Source organism: Muntiacus reevesi, chromosome 6 (genome assembly GCF_963930625.1).
Source record: "Muntiacus reevesi chromosome 6, mMunRee1.1, whole genome shotgun sequence".
Classification (NCBI taxonomy): domain Eukaryota; kingdom Metazoa; phylum Chordata; class Mammalia; order Artiodactyla; family Cervidae; genus Muntiacus; species Muntiacus reevesi.
In genome coordinates this window covers 15,602,229-15,620,482 of record NC_089254.1, presented here as the reverse complement: position 1 = coordinate 15,620,482, position 18,254 = coordinate 15,602,229, and the positions used below count along the sequence as shown (strand labels likewise).

The window sequence follows — 18,254 nt, the reverse complement described above, 5'->3', positions numbered from 1 at the left end:
ATGGTGTATATGACCACAGCTTCCTTATCCATTCATCTGCTGATGGGCATCTAGGTTGCTTCCATGTCCTGGCTATTATAAACAGTGCTGTGATGAAAACTGGGGTACACATGTTTCTTTCAATTCTGGTTTCCTTGGTGTGTATGCCCAACAGTGGTATTGCTGGGTCATATGGCAGTTCTATTTCCAGTTTTTTAAGAAACCTCCACAATGTTCTCCATAGTGGCTGCACTAGTTTGCATTCCCACCAACAGTGTAAGAGGGTTCCCTTTTCTCCACACCCTCTCCAGCATTTATTGCTTGTAGACTTTTGGATAGCAGCCATCCTGACTGGCGTGTAATGGTACCTCATTGTGGTTTTGATTTGCATTTCTCTGATAATGAGTGATGTTGAGCATCTTTTCATGTGTGTGTTAGCCATCTGTATGTCTTCTTTGGAGAAATGTCTGTTTAGTTCTTTGGCCCATTTTTTGATTGGGTCATTTATTTTTCTGGAATTGAGCTTCAGGAGTTGCTTGTATATTTTTGAGATTAATCCTTTGTCTGTTTCTTCATTTGCTATTATTTTCTCCCAATCTGAGGGCTGTCTTTTCACCTTATTTTAGTTTCCTTTGTTGTGCAAAAGTTTTTAAGTTTCATTAGGTCGCATTTGTTTATTTTTGCTTTTATTTCCAATATTCTGGGAGGTGGGTCATAGAGGATCTTGCTGTGATTTATGTTGGAGAGTGTTTTGCCTATGTTCTCCTCTAGGAGTTTTATAGTTTCTGGTCTTACATTTAGATCTTTAATCCATTTTGAGTTTATTTTTGTGTATGGTGTTAGAAAGTGTTCTAGTTTCATTCTTTTACAAGTGGTTGACCAGTTTTCCCAGCACCACTTGTTAAAGAGGTTGTCTTTTTTCCATTGTATATCCTTGCCTCCTTTGTCAAATATAAGTTGTCCATAGGTTCGTGGATTTATCTCTGGGCTTTCTATTCTGTTCCTTTGATCTATATTTCTGTCTTTGTGCCAGTACCATACTGTCTTGATGACTGTGGCTTTGTAGTAGAGTCTGAAGTCAGGCAGGTTGATTCCTCCAGTTCCATTCTTCTTTCTCAAGATTACTTTGGCTATTCGAGGTTTTTTGTATTTCCATACAAATTGTGAAATTATTTGTTCTAGTTCTGTGAAAAATACCGTTGGTAGCTTGATAGGGATTGCATTGAATCTATAGATTGCTTTGGGTAGAATAGCCATTTTGACAATATTGATTCTTCCAATCCATGAACATGGTATGTTTCTCCATCTGTTTGTGTCCTCTTTGATTTCTTTCATCAGTGTTTTATAGTTTTCTATGTATAGGTCTTTTGTTTCTTTAGGTAGATATACTCCTAAGTATTTTATTATTTTTGTTGCAATGGTGAATGATATTGTTTCCTTAATTTCTCTTTCTGTTTTTTCATTGTTAGTATATAGGAATGCAAGGGATTTCTGTGTGTTAATTTTATATCCTGCAACTTTACTATATTCATTGATTAGCTCTAATAATTTTCTGGAAGAGTCTTTAGGGTTTTCTATGTAGAGGATCATGTCATCGGCAAACAGCAAGAGTTTCACTTCTTCTTTTCCTATCTGGATTCCTTTTACGTCTTTTTCTGCTCTGATTGCTGTGGCCAAAACTTCCAACACTATGTTGAATAGTAGTGGTGAGAGTGGGCACCCTTGTCTTGTTCCAGATTTCAGGGGAAATGCTTTCAATTTTTCACCATTGAGGGTGATGCTTGCTGTAGGTTTGTCATATATAGCTTTTATTATGTTGAGGTATGTTCCTTCTATTCCTGCTTTCTGGAGAGTTTTAATCATAAATGAGTGTTGAATTTTGTCAAAGGCTTTCTCTGCATCTATTGAGATAATCATATGGTTTTTATCTTTCAATTTGTTAATGTGGTGTATTACATTGATTGACTTGCGGATATTAAAGAATCCTTGCATTCCTGGGATAAAGCCCACTTGGTCATGGTGTATGATTTTTTTAATATGTTGTTGGATTCTGTTTGCTAGAATTTTGTTAAGGATTTTTGCATCTATGTTCATCAGTGATATTGGCCTGTAGTTTTCTTTTTTTGTGGCATCTTTGTCTTGTTTTGGAATTAGGGTGATGGTGGCCTCATAGAATGAGTTTGGAAGTTTACCTTCTTCTGCAATTTTCTGGAAGAGTTTGAGTAAGATAGGTGTTAGCTCTTCCCTAAATTTTTGGTAGAATTCAGCTATGAAGCCATCGGGTCCTGGGCTTTTGTTTGCTGGAAGATTTTTTATTACAGTTTCGATTTCCTTGCTTGTGATGGGTCTGTTAAGATCTTCTATTTCTTCCTGGTTCAGTTTTGGAAAGTTATACTTTTCTAAGAATTTGTCCATTTCATCCAAGTTGTCCATTTTATTGGCATAGAGCTGCTGGTAGTAGTCTCTTATGATCCTTTGTATTTCAGTATTGTCTGTTGTGATCTCTCCATTTTCATTTCTAATTTTGTTAATTTGGTTCTTCTCTCTTTGTTTCTTAATGAGTCTTGATAATGGTTTGTCAATTTTGTTTATTTTTTCAAAAAACCAGCTTTTAGCTTTGTTGATTTTTGCTATGGTCTCTTTAGTTTCTTTTGCATTTATTTCTGCCCTAATTTTTAAGATTTCTTTCCTTCTGCTAACCCTGGGGTTCTTCATTTCTTCCTTCTCTAATTGCTTTAGGTTTAGAGTTAGGTTATTTATTTGGCTTTTTTCTTGTTTCTTGATGTAAGCCTGTAATGCTATGAACCTTCCCCTTAGCACTGCTTTTACAGTGTCCCATAGGTTTTGGGTTGTTGTGTTTTCATTTTCATTCATTTCTATACATTCTTTGATTTCTTCTAAGATTTGTTGGTTATTCAAAAGTGTGTTATTTAACCTCCATATGTTTGAATTCTTAACAATTTTTTTCCTGTAATTGAGATCTAATCTTACTGCACTGTGGTCAGAAAAGATGACTGGAATGATTTCAATTTTTTTGAATTTTCCAAGACCAGATTTATGGCCCAGGATGTGATCTATTCTGGGGAAGGTTCCATGTGCACTTGAGAAAAAGGTGAAGTTGATTGTTTTGGGGTGAAATGTCCTATAGATATCAATTAGGTCTAGCTGGTCCATTGTGTCATTTAAGGTTTGTGTTTCCTTGTTAATTTTCTGTTTAGTTGATCTATCCATAGCTGTGAGTGGGGTATTAAAGTCTCCCACTATTAACTGTGTTACTATTAATTTCCTCTTTCATACTCATTAGCACTTGTCGTACATATTGCGGTGCTCCTATGTTGGGTGCATATATATTTATAATTGTTATATCTTCTTCTTGAATTGATCCTTTGATCATTATGTAGTGTCCTTCTTTGTCTCTTTTCACAGCCTTTATTTGAAAGTCTATTTTATCTGATATGAGTATTGCGACTCCTGCTTTCTTTTGGTCTCCGCTTGTGTGAAATATTTTTTTCCAGCCCTTCACTTTTAGCCTGTATGTATGTGTCTCTTGTTGTGAGGTGGGTCTCTTTTAGACAGCATATATAGGGGTCTTGTTTTTGTATCCATTCAGCCGATCTTTGTCTTTTGGTTGGGGCATTCAACGCATTTACATTTAAGGTAATTATTGATAGGTGTGGTCCGGTTGCCATTTACTATGTTGTTTTGGGTTCACGTTTATACAGCCTTTCTGCATTTCCTGTCTAGAGAAGATCCTTTAGCATTTGTTGAAGTGCTGGTTTGGTGGTGCTGAATTCTCTCAACTTTTGCTTGTCTGTAAAACTTTTGAATTCTCCTTCATATCTGAATGAGATCCTTGCTGGGTACAGTAATCTAGGTTGTAGGTTATTCTCTTTCATTACTTTAAGTATGTCCTGCCATTCCCTTCTGGCCTGGAGGGTTTCTATTGATAGATCAGCTGTTATCCCTATGGGAATCCCTTTGTGTGTTATTTGTTGTTTCTCCCTTGCTGCTTTTAGTATTTGTTCTTTGTGTTTGATCTTTGTTAATTTGATTAATATGTGTCTTGGGCTGTTTTGCCTTGGGTTTATCCTGTTTGGGACTCTCTGGGTTTCTTGGACTTGGGTGACTATTTCCTTCCCCATTTTAGGGAAGTTTTCAGCTATTATCTCCTCGAGTATTTTCTCATGGTCTTTCTTTTTGTCTTCTTCTTCTGGGACTCCTATGATTCAAATGTTGGGGCGTTTCACATTGTCCCAGAGGTCCCTGAGGTTGTCCTCATTTCCTTTGATTCTTTTTTCTTTTTTCCTCTCTGCTTCATTTATTTCCACCATTTTATCTTCTACCTCACTTATCCTATCTTCTGTCTCCGTTATTCTACTCTTGTTTCCCTCCAGAGTGTTTTTGATCTCATTGGTTGCATTATTCATTTTTAATTGACTCTTTTTTATTTCTTCTAGGTCCTTATTAAACATTTCTTACATCTCTTCAATCTTTGTCTCCAGGCTATTTATCTGTAACTCCATTTTGTTTTCAAGATTTTGGATCATTTTTATTATCATTATTCTAAATTCTTTTTCAGGTAGATTCCCTATCTCCTCCTCTTTTGTTTGACTTGGTGGGCATTTTTCATGTTCCTTTACCTGTTAGGTATTTCTCTGCCTTTTCATCTTGTTTAGATTTCTGTGTCTGGAGTGGGCTTTCTGTATTCTGGAGGTCTGTGGTTCCTTTTTATTGTGGAGGTTTTATCCAGTGGGTGGGGTTAGACGATTGGCTTGTCAAGGTTTCCTGGTTAGGGAAGATTGCGTCGGTGTTCTGGTGCATGGAACTTGATTTCTTCTCTCTGGAGAGCAATGGAGTGCCCAGCAATAAGTTTTGAGATGGGTCTATGTGTTAGGTGTGACGTTGGGCAGCCTGTATGTTGACGTTCAGGGCTATGTTCCTGCGTTGCTGGAGATTTTGCATGGTAGGTCTTGCTCTAAAACTTATTGGCTCTTGGGTGGTGGTTGGTTTCACTGTAGGTATGGAGGCTTTTGGACGGTCTCTTATTACTTAAAGTTCCATGTAGTCAGGAGTTTTCTGATATTCTCAGGTTTTGGGCTTAATTCTCCTGCCTCTGGATTTCAGTTTTATTCTTCCAGTAGTCTCAGAACGTCTCCAACTATACAGCACTGATAATAAAACTTCTAGGTTAATGGCAAAAAGATTCTCCCCTGTTAGGGACACCCAGAGAGGTTCACAGAGTTACATGAAGAAGAGGAGAGGGAGGAGGGAGATAGAGATGAGCAGGAGGAGAAAAAGGGGGACTCAAGAGGAGAGAGACAGATTTACGCAGTTGTCTGTTCCCAGAGTGTTCTCCGTAGCCCAGACACCCACAAAGATTCACAGAATTGGATTGGGAAGAGAAGGGGAAAGGAGGAAGTAGAGGTGTTCTGAGGTAGAAAACAGAGAGTCAAGATTGGGAGAGAATAATCAACACACTCCTGAATAAAAATGGGAACTGAATATTGGATTCTTAAATGTTCACAATTTATATCATATACTGAAAAACAAAAACTAAAAATCTAGAGTAGAGGTTAGACTCTTAAAAATACTATATTAAAAACAAAAACCAAAACACACAAAAAAATTTTAGAAATATATATGAAGTTTGCTTTAAAAATAGGGCTTCTCTTCTTTTTTTTTGTAAGGTTATAGGGTATTGAAAATGAAAATTAAGGAGTAGTAGAGGAGTAATAGAGGACTTTAAAAGAAATAAGAGAAAAAGAAAAATAGAAAATAGAGAAAAAGGAAGAAAAAAAAGAAAGAAAAAAAATTTTTCCCTAATTAAAAGAATCGTAAAAATCTATGAAAATGAAAGTTAGGGAGTAATGGGGGAGTAATACGGAATTTTAAAGGGAAATAAAAGAGAAAAAATAAAAAGAAAAAAAAATTTTTTTTCTTACTTAAAAAAAAAAAAGGTAAAAACATATCTAGGAATTTCTCTGGAGCTGTTGTAGTCAGTGTGGGTTCGGCTCAGTTTCAGATAGCTCCTCGTTCCAGCTTACACTTCTCGACAGCTACAGGCCCCTTCCAGTGTAGTCGGAAGGGATTTTCTACAGGGATTTTAATCTGTTGCACCGATCCCTTCTGAAGCGGTTCCCTTTGTTTATTTGACTTCTGTTGCCGGTCTCTTCAGGGCCTCATTTCCACCCTGACACAGGCGGGCGGAGGTGGACTCATTCAGGTAGCTAGTTCCCTCGCGCTGCGGGGAGGGGCTGGCGCTGTTTTCTCCCTCTGCGCTGCTCAGGCTCCCGGCTGATCTATATGGAGCATGCCCTGCGATGTGCGCGGTTCCAGCCCTCGGGTGTTCCACAGAAGCGCGGAACAAAAAGCTGCACCTGCTTTTGTGCCTTCCCCGCCAGAGTGCCTCAGGCAGCCAGGTGCTTGACGGGCGCTCTCTCCCCAAGTGCGGCGCGTCTTCCGCCCTGCGCGGTCCCAGCCTCAGTTTCCACCCGCGCCAGTCGGGTGCGTGCGCCTTCTCCTCTCCGCGTCACCAGCCCCAGTCCCCGCCCAGGCCGGTCGGGTGCCTGCGCCCTCTGTCTCGCCGCGACCCTCCTGGCGGATGTCGACCATCTAAAATCTTCGGAGGTCTTTGATTAGAAACTGGAGGCCTGTTTGCAGTGCGTCAGGGGATGCGGTCCTTGGGGCAGAGCCCGCCCCTCTCCCCTCCCCCCTGCCTCCTGCCTCCGGCGGGGCTGGGCCTGTCGGAAGCCTGCGAGCTCTTCTCTGGACTTGCTCGGGCCCTTTGTTCTGCGCACGGCCGGCCGTGTGTTCGGTCGGTTAATTTTCTCTCTCTCTCTTTTGCTGTCCTACAGTTCAAGTTGGCAACTCTCAAAAGTTCCCTCCGATTGTCCTCAGGGCACTCAGGCCCGGACCTTACCCTAAGCAATGCCGCCCGCTCCTCTCCGTTCTGCCCCCACTTGCTGGTGGCGGATGCGGGCGCCTGGGGTACTTTTCTGCTGGGAGTTGCTTTTAGGCTGTAATCTGTGGGTTTTATTTATTGTTCCCCTCCCAGTCAGATTCAAACTCTGAGATTCAAACACTTCCCCCAGGCCTGCCAGTGCGAGGGTTTCCCGGTGTCTGGGAACGTCCTCTATTAAGACTCCCTTCCGGGACGGATCTCCGTCTTTATCTCTTTTGTCTCTCTTTTTATCTTTTATATTTTATCCTACCTCCTTTCGAAGACAATGGGCTGCTTTTCTGGGCGCCTGATGACCTCAGCTAGCGATCAGCAGTTGTTTTGTGAAGTTTGCTCTGCTTTCAGTTATTCTTTTGATGAATTTGTAGGAGAGAAAGTGGTCTCCCCCTCCTACTCCTCCGCCATCTTGGCTCCACTACGAAATCCTACCATTTTCAACAAGGATGCACCAAAACAGCATTATGTTAAATAATAAATAAATCAGACAGAGAAAGACAAATACTATATGATCTCGTTTACATGTGGAATCTTAAAAAAAAAAAAGCAAAAACCTCCAAACTCAAAGAAAGACAGATCAGACTTGTGGTTACTATAGACCAATGGTGCGAAGAGGAGAAACAGCAGAATGATGACTAAACTTTTAGTCATAAGACAGGTGAGTACTAGGGCATAACTTACAACCTGATGACTATAGCTGACACTGCTCTATGATACACAAGAAATATGTTGAGAGAATAGAGTCTAAGAGGTCTCATCATAAGAACTTTTTTACTTTTATTGTACCTGTATAAGAGGATGGATGTCAGTTAAACCTACTATGATAATCATTTCACAATACACATAAATCAAACCATCAAGCTTACACTTGAAACTTCTACAGGGATGTATGTCAATTATTTCTCCATAATACTGGAAAAAATTTTGTTTTCATCCTCAGTTTATGAGAGTATGGGCTTGTCCATGTCCAATATCTTCAACACTAAGAATTGTGCTTTTTTCATGTTTGCCAGTATGATAAACAAGAATGTTCTTAAGTTGAAAATTTTGTATTGAAAAATTCTTTTGAAAAATTTTACTAGTTTAATTTCTTCTTTTATGAATTGTCTGTCCCTGAGCTTTTCAATGGGAATGTTTTTGAGGACCCTTCTTCAATACTAAAAAATTCTTAGACTCTCACCCACAAAATAGCAATATTAAATACACACGTAATATTGACCAAGAAAATATATAATACAAACTTACTGTTAACTCATTAATGACCAAGATAGAGTAACAGGAACCAGATGTATGCATGTACCTGAAATAAGTAAAACAAATAATGGCATTCAAATATTAGATATTAGGGGGAAATATTTATCCTTCCATCCCTCCACCTAAGTCCCTGGCACTGATTTCTTTTTTCTTTTCCATCTCCATAGTTTTGCCTTTTCCAGAATGTCATATAACTGGAGTCATACAGTGTGAGACCTTTCTGGACTGGCTTCTTTCACCTAGCAGCATGCTTTTAAGGTTCCTCCATGTCTTTTCTTAACAGCAAACTTTTAAACACTGACTAATATTTCACTGTGTGGAGGTTTATTTATCTACTCACCCATTGAAAGACATCTTGCTTGCTCCAAATTTTGGACAGTTGTGAATAAAGCTGCCATAAATGTTCACGTGCAGGTTTTTGTGTGACATGTCTTCAACTTATTTGCATAAAAGCTAGGAAGTGAAATTGCAGGTTAGTGTGTTAACAGCGTGTTTAGTTTTATAAGAAACTGCCAGATACTGGGTTTCCCAGGTGGTACTAAAGAACCTGACTACTAATGCAGGAGACCTAAGAGATGTGGGTTTGACCCCTGGGTCAGGAAGATCCTCTGGAGTGTAGGAAATGGCAACCCACTCCAGTATTCTTGTCTGGAAAATCCCCTGGATAGAGGAGCCTGGTGGGCTACAGTCCATAGGGTCACAAAGAGTTGGACATGACCTAAGCAACTTAGCACATATGCACACCAGACTATCATCCAAAGTGGCTATATCATTTTATATTTGCACCAGCAATGAAAGATGGCTATTTTTGCTTTACATTCTCAACTGTATTTGGTGTTTTTCAGCATTTTAGATTCTAGTAGATGTGCATTGATATCTTGTTTTAATTTGCAATTTCTTAAGGATAAAAGCACAAGCTGGAATCAGGATTGCCAGGAGAAATATCAATAACCTCAGATATGCAGATGACACCCTCTTAGAGCAGTTCAGTTCAGTCACTCAGTTGTGTCTGACTCTTTGCAACCCCGTGAACCATAGCACGCCAGGCCTCCCTGTCCATCACCAACTCCCAGAGTTTACCCGAACTCATGTCCATTGAGTCGCTGATGCCATCTGACCATCTCATCCTCTGTCGTCCCCTTCTCCTCCTGCCTTCAATCTTTCCCAACATCAGGGTCTTTGCAAATGAGTCAGCTATTCTCATCAGGTGGCCAAAATATTGGAGTTTCAGCTTCAACATCAGTCCTTCCAAACACCCAGGACTGATCTCCTTTAGGATGGACTGGTTGGATCTCCTTGCAGTCCAAGGGACTCTCAAGAGTCTTCTCCAACACCACAGTTCAAAAGCATCAATTCTTCGGTGCTCAGTTTTCTTTATAGTCCAACTCTCACATCCATACATGACTACTGGAAAACCATAGCTTTGACTAGACGGACCTTTGTTGACAAAGTAATGTCTCTGCTTTTTAATATGCTGTCGAGGTTGGTCATCACTTTCCTTCCAAGGAGTAAGTGTCTTTTAATTTCATGGCTGCAATCACTATCTGCAGTGATTTTGGAGCCCCCCCCCCCCAAATAAAATCAGCCACTGTTTCCACTGTTTTCTTATCTGTTTGACATGAAATGATGGGACCAGATGCCATGATCTTAGTTTTCTGAATGTTGAGCTTTAAGCCAACTTTTTCACTCTCCTCTTTCACTTTCATCAAGAGGCTCTTTAGTTCTTCTTCACTTTCTGCCATAAGGGTAGTGTCATCTGCATATCTCAGGTTATTGATATTTCTCCCGGCAATCTTGATTCCAGCTTGTGCTTCATCCAGCCCAGCACTTCTCATGATGTACTCTGCATATAAGTTAAATAAACAGGGTGACAATATACAGCCTTGACACACTCCTTGTCCTATTTGGAACCAGTCTGTTGATCCATGTCCAGTTCTAACTGTTGTTTCCTGACCTGCATACAGATTTCTCAAGAGTCAGGTCAGGTGATCTGGTATTCCCATCTCTTTAAGAATTTTCCACCATTATTGTTATCCACATGGTCAAAGGCTTTGGCATAGTCAATAAAGTAGAAATAGATGTTATCCTGGAACTTTCTTGCTTTTTTGATGATCCAGCAAATGTTGGCAATTTGATCTCTGATTCCTCTGCCTTTTCTAAAACCAACTTGAACATCTGGAAGTTACCAGAAGTTACCACTCATGGCAGAAAGCAAAGAGGAACTAAAGAGCCTTTTGGTGAAAGTGAAAGAGAAGAGTGAAAAAGCTGGCTTGAAACTTAACAGTCAGAAAACGAAGATCATGGTATCTGGTCCCATCATTTTCATGGCAAATAGAAGGGGAAACAATGGAAATAGTGACAGACTTTCCTTTCTTGGGCTCCAAAATCACTGCAGATCGTGACTGCAGTCATGAAATTAAAAGATACTTGCTCCTTGAAAGAAAAGCTATGACCAACCTAGATAGCATATTAAAAATCAGAGACATTACTTTGCCAACAAAGGTCCATCTAGTCAAAGCTATGGTTTTTCCAGTAGTCACATATGGATGTGAGAGTTGGACCATAAAGCTGAGTACTGAAGAATTGATGCTTTTGAACTGTGGTGTTGGAAAAGACTCTTGAGAGTCCCTTGGACTGCAAGGAGATCCAACCAGTTCATCATAAAGGAAATCAGGCCTGAATATCCATTGGAAGGACTGATGTTGAACCTGAAGCTCCAATGCTTTGGCCACCTGATGTGAAGAGCTGACTCACTGGAAAAGACCCTGATGCTGGGAAAGATTGAAGGCGGGAGGAGAAGGGGACAACAGAGGATGAGATGGTTTGATAGCATCACTGATTCGATGAACATGAGTTTGAGCAGGCTCTGGGAGCTGGTGATGGACAGGGAAGGCTGGCATGCTGCAATCCATGGAATCGCAAAGAGTTGGACATGACTGAGTGCCAGAACTGAAGTGAACCTAACAACATCATAGGGGAGATGAATTAATTAGGATAAACGCTGGGCTATAATAATATTCAAAAATATAATGACTTAAACAATATCAAACTTTATATCCTTCTCATAAAACAATCCACTAAGGGCAGATCAGGTAGTCAGGAATTCATCTCTTTGTCGTCCTCAAAGTATTTTCCTCACCTGCATGGCCAGACAGGATCCAAACTGTGGGAGAGGGGGAAGGCAAAGGTAAGGGTGTGTTTCTTTCAAAAGCATGACCCAAAAGTTACACACATGTTTTTCAGTCACATTGTACTGGCCAGAACCTGGTCACCTGGCCATGCCATGCCATAAAGGAAGCTAGAAAATACGGTCTTCAGCTGGGCAAAATGTGCTCAGTTGAAATTTGTATTACTGTAGAAAAAAAGAATCAATAGTGAGAAATGACTAACAGTATCTGTTACTAGTTACAGACACTAACAGTATCTTCCAAAGAAAATTAGCAATGGAGTTAAAATCAGAAAAGAAGGAGTTTCCCTGGTGGACCAGTGTTAAGAATCTGCCTGCCAATGAAAGGGACACAGGTTCAATCCCTGCTCTGTGGAAGACCCCACATGCTGCAAGGCAACTAAGCTCATGCATCACAACTACCGAACCTGTGCTCTACAACCTGAAAGCTACAACTATTGAGCCCATGTGCTGCAACTCCTGAAGCCCATGTGCCCGAGAGCCCACGCGCCACAACAAGAGGAGCAACCACAATGAGAAGCCCGCACACCACAAGGAGAGAGTAGCCCCCATTCTCCGCAACTAGAAAAAGCCCGCACAGAGCAATGAAGACCCAGCACAGACAACAAATACACAGATCAAATTTTTATTAACAAAGTAGAAGAGGAAAAGTGCATCTGATTGGGAATTAGGAAACAGGGGTAATAGTCCTAATTCAGCCTTACTCTGATTAAACCAAATTTTGACCCATGTTTCAACCTGAGTTCTTAGTGAGTCTTCTAAACTGTCCCTGTGCACGGAGAAAGAGACTGCAAAGACCTAGAGCGTGCCTTCCTAATCTTTCAGTTAAGTCCTGTTCTTTGTTAGACAGTGACCCTTTGAGGTGGTCATTATCCCCAAGTCTGCCAAAACCAAGGCATGGCTATGACCTCTGGGCTAAAATTTGCCCAGATCCCAGATGAGAAGCAGGGTTATACTGGATGGCACATGATTAAATAAAATTCTCCACTGGCAGTGAATAAGATGTCCCTTTTTTATGCCATCACCAGCAATTTTCTTGCAGAAGTTTCAGTGAATGATACTGGGGGTGAAAGTGTAGGGAGCTGTATTATTTATATATAAATCTAAGCTGGTGCAGCGATGAAAATAATTACCTTTCTCTTCGGTGTAAAATAAGCCTTTTCATTGTAGCCTTAATTTTGAAAGGAAAGGAAGTTAATTTTAATTAATGAAAGTTAATGCTTTTAATTAAACATCTGCTCTATTTTCACATGCACATAGAAGTTTGCTTAAAGATATAATCAGTCAGTCCTAAAGGAAATCAACACTGAATATTCATTGGCGGGACTGATGCTGCAGCTGAAGATTCAATACTTTGACCCCTTGATGTGAAGAGCCAACAAAGAGTCTGATACTGGGAAAGATTGAAGGCAAAAGAAGGTTACAGCAGAGGATGAGATAGTTACATAGCATCACTGACTCAATGGACATAAATTTGAGCAAACTCCAGGAAATAGTGGAGGACAGAGGAGCCTGGCATGCTGCAGTCCATGGGGTCGCAAAGAGTTGGACATGACAAAGCAAGTGCACAACAAAACTAAATACTGAGAGTAATAACAGAAGCTCTGTTTTGCTATGTGCAGAACACAACTGATCACAGAAATTAAACAAAAATTGGTCAATATATGTAGTACATATCCTTGAGTGCATCTAATTTCTGTATTACAAGATACAGTGAATAAACAACTTTATTTCTGCCAGTAAAATTTCGCTTAACCCTTCTTTAAATTTCTATCACCGATAAAAATTAAACAAATTTAATAACTTTTAAAACATCATTTTTTCCCAAAATGTATTCCTATAGATTATCTAATTTTAATCACCTAGCAACTCTGAAGCAAAAACATTTTTATCAATGAACAGAGATTTGCATGTATAGCTCATATTAAACACATTGATAATAAGAATAGCTTAAGCTCTACCTTAGCAGGTACCAAGAGTATAGATGATGATGTCAAAGATGAGTCATAAAATCAAAGGATTTCAGAGCTGTAGAAAGCTGTATCTTTCTGGATGAATGGAAGAGCAAATATTTGCTTTATGGTGCCATTCTCCAAGAGGCACAAGGATTCTGCCTCACTTGCTTTTGTTGACTGAGAGCACAAGCAGCATTCAGAACATTAAAATATATTATAAACAGTATACTAAAATGTATAATATGTAGATGGGTAATTTGTGTCTCTCTATATATTCATACATACATTTTATGCATGTGTGTTGATATGTATATATATATGTGTGTAATTTTTTCCTCTCCAGCCCTAAGCAAACACCAATCTACTTTGTCTCTGTGGATTTCCCTATCTTAGAATTTATATGAATGGGATCAGATAATACATTGACTTTTGTGGCAACTTCTTTCACTTAGAATGTTTTCAAGGTTCATCCAAGACACAGCATGTATCAGTATTTTGTCCTTTTTCATGACCCAATAATATTCCACTGCACTACATTTTATTATTCATTCATCCACTTATACATAGTTGGATTGTTTTCACCTTTTGACTGCTTTGAATAAAGCTGCTATATGTGCAAGTTTTTGTGTGGACAGAGGTCTTCATTTCTCGTGGCTATATATACAGGGGTGGGATTGCTGGGTCATATGTTAACTATGTCAATTACTTGAGGAACTGCCAGATCATTTGTCGAAGCGGATATATCCTTCTACATTCCCACCAGCGACGTATGAAGGTTCCTATTTCTCCACATTCCAGCTTGGACTTTTCCTTGAATAATAGCTTATTTGCTAAGAATGGTGGCACAGGAGAGGGGGGCAACACCCCAAGGGGCTAGCAGAGGCCATATAGCCCTGGGCAGCCCACTTTCCAATTCTTTTAATGCGGGAGTAAAATAAATCTCTATCTCATTTAATCCACTGTTATTGGGTGTCTCTGCTAAGAGCAGCCTAACACAATTCCTAATTCATGTGGCCCCATTAGCAATCTAGAACCTGGGAAGCACCCCCAAAAAGATCATTGAATATGATCTTTCTGGATGAATGGAAGATCATTGAAGATTTTTTGATCCTGTTACATCCTGTTACATTCTAGAAAATGCACATTATTTCTTCCACAATTTCACATTCCAGCGTTCAATAGCCATTCTCTTCTTAGTACCTGTGTTCCAATTACCTCCATTTTGAGGAGATACTGTGAACACACAAGCAACGTGCCATGCGACTGGCTCTGGATATCTAGATCTGACTCATTAACAAATGTATCCACCACAAAGCCAATCTTCTCAGAAATTGTTTCTGGTTCTCACTAGCACCTTGTAGGTGCTCTGCAAGACTGAAACAGCTTGATATACAGAAGGAATGGAAGTATTATAAATGGAGCAATTTTTTAAATGGGAAGAGAAAGCCCTCATTGTGGCAATGCAGGACAAGCACCAGTTTATTATTTCTTCCTTTAAGTATTATCCCCAATGTTCCGTTCAGCTCAGTTCAGTCGCTCAGTCATGCCCGACTCTGTGCGACCCCATGAATCGCAGCACGCCAGGCCTCCCGTCCATCACCAACTCCCAGAGTTTACTCAAACTCATGTCCATCAAGTCGGTGATGCCATCCAGCCATCTCATCCTCTGTCGTCCCCTTCTCCTCCTGCCCCCAATCCCTCCCAGCATCAGGGTCTTTTCCAATGAGTCAACTCTTCGCATGAGGTGGCCAAAGTATTGGAGTTTCAACTTCAATGTTAGGACAACCTGAATAATGATGAAAAGTCATTTAACTCTTTATGTTAAACCCAAGGCATTTCAGTGCTATGTTGATTAACATGGCCTTTTGTTAGGTAAAAGGAAACCGGAGTAATTAGTTTCACGAATCAGCTTTCTTTCTCACTCCCCCCAGGACCTGTGTTCCAATTATTTGCATTTTGAGAAGATACTGTGAATACACAAGTAACCTGCCATTCTACTGGCTCTAGATGTCTAAAGCTCATTGATGCCAAAGCTCATTAACAAATGTATCTACCACAAAGCCAATCTAATAAATAGGGCTTCTAATACATTTTCAGTAAATAACCATTGGTGGAAAGGAGAACATTAGAATCAGGAAATTTTGTGACCTATTTCTCTCTCAATGCTTTGATTAACTAATTGATACATTCAGCAACATTTATTGAGCAACTACTATGTTACAAATAACACTTCATTCTGTTCAAAAATGTTTCTTTCAAACTCCCTAAGCTAGGTTTTTACAAGTTAATGGTACTTGGACTCAAATATTTTAAAATAAAATATCTTAATCATCTCCCTTTTGCCAGGAAGTCTTTTTTCTCATTTTAAAAGGATTTCCCCCCCTTTTTATGAACAGGACAATCATTTGGCTTGTGTTATCAACAGATTCATTTGAAGGCTTTTTATAAATTTCAGTTATATAGGAGCAATGTTTTTCTTTTCCCAAATTTCTCCTGAATCTCAGCTTCTCATCAATTTGCTGTTTTGTAGATCCTATTCATTCAGCATTTGGTTTATTCACAAACATTTTTTAAGGACTTGATATTTGCTCAGCTCTATATTTTGTTCCCTGCTGGGACAGGCTCAAATCCATCTGTGACAAACAAACACCAAAGAATATATCCAGAGAATTCTGTCAACTTTAAAGGTTATATAAATTCCTGGAGCTGTACCGCCTTACTACCTTTGTATTAAAAGATCAACATCTTCTATACTTTTTCTGTTTCCATCTTGGTCAGACACCTTTCTATCCTGTATGTTAGCCACTCAGTCCTATTGGACTTTTTGCAACCCCATGGACTGTAGCCCACCAAGCTCCTCTGTCCATGGAATTGTCTAGGCAAGAATACTGGAGTGGGTTGCCACTTCTTTCTCCAGGGGATCTTCCTGATCCAGGGATTGAACCCAGATCTCCTGAATTGCAAGGGGATTCTATAATGTCTGAGTCACCAGGGAAGCCCCTTTCTATTTTGAGATTAAATCTCATGGTTCAGACAACCCTGGATTCAAACTTATGCTCAACATCCTATTAGTTGAATGCCTTTATGGTACTCTGGGCAACGTTTACATCTGTAAAATATGGATAATACTCTACCCACATTATTGGGTTGCTGAAGGATTACAGTAAATGTAAAGTATACAGCATATGCCTAGCATATAACAAGCAGCCCATTCATGTTACCTGTGGATTTCAGGCTTGTTTGCGTCATTACTCAGTCATCTTTCCTTTCACCCCGTTAAATTGTTTCAATCAGTGACTATTCAATGAACATTTTAAGACATATATAACATGAGGGATGAGTCATAGCACATTAAGACTGCTTTTCAGCATAGATTATTTTAGCAAGCAACACCTTTTCTTCATGTGATCACAGCAGGGTACTCAAAAACAAGAGGTTGGTTCTTTCCTGTTGACAAAGAATAAGAGAAGATGAAGTAACACAGGTTACTGTGTCAGTAACCTAAGTAAAAACGATATGTGAATATATGGAGATTAAATATATATATATATACACACACAGTTGTTTCTCTTTTCATAGAGCCTTTTACCATTAATCCCAAACTTGATTCCGAGATAGAGGCCTCTAACTTTTTTTGGAATTGGAGTCAAGACGTGTCCTGTCCTCTAAAGCCACAGAAATCAATCGTGGAGGGAAGTCGCACGCGCAACGCACAGCACAGTGGGAACCCTGGGGCGTCCGCGGCTGCTTCCACCTGTCGGCCAGGTCATTGTGACGCAACTTCTATGGACACGTGGAACACCTGCGGGAGAGCCGGGGCGGGGTCACCTGGGCGGTGGATCCGAGCGGGGGGCACCCCAGGAGATGGGGGTCGAGCAAGGACCCGAGGGAGTAGAGAGGAGGAGACTCACTCCCCCCATCCCGGACCCGCCCCAAACGAGGTGAGGCCCTCGGCCCCTCCCTGCTCTGGGTCCCGGGGTCCTGCCGAGAGGGGTCGCCCGCTGGGCGTCCTCGGAGGGGGAGAAACAGCGAGGGGAGGCGGCGGCGGGGTCGCGGCCCTAGGAGCTCGCGCGGAGGCCGGGGCGCCCGCTCCCCCCGGCCGCTGCGCTGCGCTGCGGCGCGCACGGGCTCCGCCGGCTGCTATTCCGGCTGGCGGCGACCGCCGCAGGAAGGACCGGTTCCTGTGCTCCCTCCGCCCCCTTCCCTCGCCGTCTGCTGACGCTGACGTCGGATGAGGGAGCTGGAGGAACGCTCCGTTCGCGGCCGGGAGGCTCCCGGGGGCCGGGGCTCCGAGGTACCTGCCCTCCGGGGCCCGGGCGGGGGAGAGCCGGGCGGGCGGCAGGCTGCCGCGGGAGATTCCCGGCAGCCGGGGCGGTCGGGGGCGCCAGCCTGGGGCTGCCAGCCCTGCCCTCCGCGCGCTGGGTGACAGACAGGTCGCCTCCTCCTGCCCCATCCCCGGGCGGGCACCGCGACAAGCCCCTTCCCCTTCCCCGCCTCCGCCCTGGGGCCTGGGAAGGTCTGGAGGCTGCGCACGCCTGGAGAGCGCGCGCCCGCCCCGGGGCAGCGGGAGGGACGCGTTCCGGGCTCCGGCTGCAGCTCTGGGCTCCGCGTCGGCGGCACCCTTCCCCCTCCCGCGCACCCCGCCCGCGCCGGGCCTCGCCTCCCCGGCCCTGCCGGCCCCGGGACCCCGCGGTCCCTCCTGGGCCGGGACTTGACTTGTTGCCGAGTTCACCTGCCGCAGCTCCCGGCGTTCGGCTTTTCCCCTTCTCCCCATTCCCCATCTTTGGCGGAGGTGGAAGGGAGCACCAGAAGCACTCGTACCAGGAGGCCTGAGGTGGATCCCGTCCCCCCTCCCCGGGTGAGGTGCTCCGAGCCTCGGACCGGACTGGAGCGGGACCCCCTAAGCAGGCCAGGTCCCCGCGAA

The 18,254-nt window shown here is 42.0% G+C and overlaps 1 protein-coding gene and 1 long non-coding RNA gene across 12 annotated transcripts in view; one reads left to right on the top strand and one right to left on the bottom strand.

Moving 5' to 3' along the window:
- Positions 1–14,453: 14,453 nt before the first annotated feature.
- On the bottom strand, positions 14,454–18,196 carry LOC136170556 (uncharacterized). The gene is made up of 4 exons (XR_010663649.1): positions 18,152–18,196; positions 16,920–17,132; positions 16,552–16,777; positions 14,454–15,116 (listed from the first exon to the last, which is right to left on the bottom strand). It is a non-coding gene; the product is annotated as an uncharacterized lncRNA (long non-coding RNA).
- ICA1 (islet cell autoantigen 1) overlaps positions 17,129–18,254 on the top strand; it is a 160,156-nt gene continuing 159,030 nt past the window's right edge. For 3 of the 11 annotated variants that reach the window (XM_065938837.1, XM_065938839.1, XM_065938836.1), the window contains exon 1: positions 17,373–17,624. The gene's annotated coding sequence lies outside the window, so the exon portion shown is untranslated. Of the gene's footprint in view, positions 17,272–17,371; positions 17,625–18,254 lie in introns of those variants that run through there. The other 8 variants (XM_065938842.1, XM_065938840.1, XM_065938835.1 and 5 more) reach the window with 7 other exon arrangements.